The sequence below is a fragment of the Corylus avellana genome, chromosome ca8 (genome assembly GCF_901000735.1).
Source record: "Corylus avellana chromosome ca8, CavTom2PMs-1.0".
Taxonomy (NCBI): Eukaryota; Viridiplantae; Streptophyta; class Magnoliopsida; order Fagales; family Betulaceae; genus Corylus; species Corylus avellana.
Window position 1 is genome coordinate 16,096,589 of NC_081548.1, and position 4,229 is coordinate 16,100,817.

Below are 4,229 nucleotides of genomic sequence, written 5' to 3' on the forward strand. Positions count from 1 at the left end.
TCTTTTGGGAATATGAAGATCAGATTGAACATCTTCAATGCCTTCCAGAATGCGCCTGATCAAAATGCATGTTTCTTCTTGGATGACATTGGAGAAACTGTTGAAGACCCACCTCCTGATCCTCTATCTGAAGTTCCATCATGGAGCAACCCTTCGGAGCCTATGCCTCTCACTTCAAGTATTTCACCACCTGATGACAATCCCACATGGGACATATTTCATTCAGAGGTTGCTGAAGTGGATTTCATTAGGGTGAAATTTTTTTTGGCAAATTTCTTGGCTACCCCAGTTTTTGAGAACTCCCATAGAGACAAGAGGTTGATCATGAAACTAGTTCAAAACAAACACCCTGAACATTGCCATGGGGAGCATCAAGACCTATTAGCTGGGAGAAGCAGTTTCGGGATGTTAAGAAGAATCCTCTTCCTTGTGGAGTGCTACATGATCATAAAGAAGAAGGGATGGAAGAGCTTAATTGGACTTCTGAAGGATCGAGGTAAGATCCTTCGGGACTCGAACTTACATTGAGAAATACCTCATAGGATCAAGCGCAGGTCTTGTGCGCTCGACTCCTCATTCCACCAAGGTACATGATCTCCATCCAGGTTTATTTTATCCATTGTTGCTTCATTCTTTGTTTATCTTTTTACAACAATGTGTGCACTTGATTGGTATTTGGTTGGAGTATCACTTTATTTTTATGACATGTGTTTTTGCATTCAAGTTTGGGGGTATGATATGCCCACATCTGCTCATTCAGGTATTCCTATACTCTTGATCTTATTCTTTAGTTCTATACATACATTGGGGACAATGTATGATTCAAGTTGGGGGGTATGGAAAAACAAAACACAGTCCATTATTATTGTTATGTCATTCTTAAGCATATGGTTGAGCTTTGATTTTGGTTTGAAATTCATTGGTAGGCTTAAAGTTGTGAACACATGATCATATGACTTAGGGATTTTGAGTCTTATTACTTACTTTTGGCAACATGAGATGCTTCTTGTTTCAATTTAAATCTATCTTGAGCACACTAGCACATGTCTGTGAGGTATGAATTTTGAGACCAATTATGTTTGTTTTCAATGTCTTGAATTCTGTTGGGTGGCATATTGGATGAATAACTTTGGCATGATATATATGTATAAAATAAAAGAAAAAAATAAAAAATAAAAATAAAAATTCAAGTTTGAATTTTTCACTGAGTAACCGGACCTCTTGCCTCATTAAGCAGTGAGTGTTCGCGTCAAAAAGTGAAAATTTTGGGTTGATTAATAAAATAGCTAGCTTAGCTTCGTAGCCTTTTTGACTCGAGTTAGTAAGTCCTTAGGGGTGTCTTTACACCTAATGCCCTAAGGCCATTTGGTTTGGGAGACATTGGCCTAACACTCGATACATGGGTCAACTAGAAAGCTTAAGGGAGCTAAGCATTGCAAAGCCTACAAAAAAAAAAAAAAAAATGTATGCCTTGGTTGTTTCATTTGATATGAAGTCCAATAAATTCTGAGATGTTGATTCATTCATATTTGAATTATTTTGAAGCCTCATGATTATGTGTTAGTTCACTTTGCACTAATTGAAATTTATGTATCTCAATCTGCCATTTGTAAGTGATTTGACTTGTAAATTCCTTGGAATTTTGAAGATGAAGTTTATAATTTTAAGCTTGTTAATGAATGAGAACCATTATTTTTGTGATGCTTTATCCTTTTGAATGACATAATGATGACAATGTTTGTGGGTATCATTCCTGGAAAACCCTCACGAGACTTCACTCATCCTCTAGGGAATGCCTAGGGGTTTAAAAGGCTTGTTGCATATGCTAAATGCAATCGTACATCCCACGAAAGATGGACTTATCTTTTTGTTTTTCAGTTTATTTTCTATTTTGTATTGCTAAGGGACTAGCAATATGTAAGTTTGGGGGTGTGATAAGCGTCGAATGTTGCACATTCAAACCCCTTAATTTACATATGTTAATTCCTTAGCATTGTTATTTGTTTGATTTTGTTTTGTTTTTGTGTTTTCAGGTGTTTAATAAAGATACAAGAAAATCATTGATTTTGGGCTCAAAATGCAGTTTACTGTAACGGATTCACTGTAGAAGTTACTGTAGCGGATTCAATGTAGCAAATTTACTGTAGCGGTACTATAGCAATTTTAATGTAGTGGAGCTATTGTAGCAAAGTTACTGTAGCACGCTATTGTAGCTACAGTACCCTCGAGCGCAGCTACAGTGTGCTCGAGCGCACACGGGCTGCAGAGACAAAACGAAATCCGAAATTGAGAAGGAAAGTTTTGTTAGGTCTCCCAATTGGACTGGGAGACTGACCTCCGGTTTTTTCAGGGTTTCTAGGGTTTTTGGGGTTCTCCTAATCCCTATAATATATGTCTCTAAACATTGAGAAAAAGGACACACCGCTTCCTAAAGCTAGAAATCAGAAATTTGTCTTTGGAGCTTAGAAGATCATGAGCGGCTAGACCCCTTCGTGGGGTGTTGATGTAACCCTATCCAAGCACAATGGTTTAATTGTATTTAATTTCTAGATTTTCAATTTATGCATGTTGATTGTATAACTATGAGGATTGCTACAATTGATTTATGTTCTTAATTATTAAATGCAATTGTTCTTAAATTCCAAAATCAATATTTGTGAAATTCTTCTCTTGTCTTAGAAAGTATTTTACTTTTATTGATCTCAAATCATTCTTGTTTTCTGTGATTATGGGATGATGGTTATACAATGGGTTTAATTGACATATGATCAATAGGATTTGATAGGCCATGCCTAGGGAAGACGGATTGTACTACACCCTAGTTTAGTGTAATTTAGGTAGACAGTCCGTGCCAACCGAAGATGGGTTACACTTATTCATTGATTGTATGTATCCTGTTAAAGAATTTGATAATTTATACCTAGGGAAGACGGGTCGTACCGCATCTTAGTGGTTAGGTGGACGATCCGTGCCAACCGAAGATAGATTATGCTTATTCTTTAATAAGGTAGTTTCTTGTTTATTTATAACATGCATAGAATGAATTTCTGGGATTAATTATGATTAACCATTGTTGTGCGGATAGAGGTGAAGTCAATACCCTACATTCTCTCTCTTATTTTATAATCTCTTTTATTTTCATGCACTTTAGTTTTAAAGAAAATCAAATCAATTCTCTTTTTAATTAAGTTAATTTTGATCTTTTGAATTTTGATAATAAAACCCCTGCAGTCCTTGAGGTTCGACACCCTCTCTATAGCCGTATCCTACAAAGATTCGTCCTATTGCGAGTGGTTATTTTTATAATTGATATTTTTGGTCACAAAAATACCACATCAATTTTTGGCGCCGTTGCCACCTCCGGTTGATATGCTATGCATGAGGGTTGATGGAGGTTTGTTGGCACGTATGCTTGCTTCATTTGTCTCCTCACTCGTGGTGGATTTGCTTCTAGGGTTTTTGGCCCAATTGGATTTTCTGGCACGTCTTTCATTTCAACTTCTTCTTCTCCTTCTTTGTCTCTAGGTCGTTGTCGAATTGTCCGCTCAATTTCAGGATCGAGGGGAAAAACGGTTGAGGCTTGAGATCGACGACCTTGCATGAACTTGGCAGCTTCAGCACTGCCTGGTCCAGATGCTTTCTAGAACTGCGCTCGATCATAGGTTGGTGCGTTCGATCGCAGTGCGCTCGATCGCACTTGGCTGACGATTGATCTCACTCACAGAATTCCAATCCGCAACCTGCAACAAAAAACAGAAAAGTTAAGGGAAACAAGAAATTCTTTTTGATTTTTGCTAATACTAAATTAAAAATTGAAAACTTAAAATAACAAAACTAAAGGAAGATAAATTTAAACAAAATTCGCCGCAATCCCCGGCAACGGCGCCAAAAACTTGTTATGCAAAAATCTACCTAAATTAATAGGTAAATAATTGTACGTTTTACCTGCAAGTGCACAAGGTCAACATGGTAGTATAAGGTGCAAGTATAGGATCATTCCCATGAGGATTGCTGAATTTATGTTTAAAAATAGATTCCTTAAGCAAAAGCAAAATAAAAATTGATTGTTGATTTGATGATAACAAAGGGTAGGGCTTTGATATCTACCACTAATTATATTAAACTAGTAGTTCAATATGCCAATGCTTTGATCAAGTTATGCATAATTAATGTTTGCCAATCTAAGGGCATGGGTGTATACTCCTTAAGCTATTGATTTCCCTAAGCAA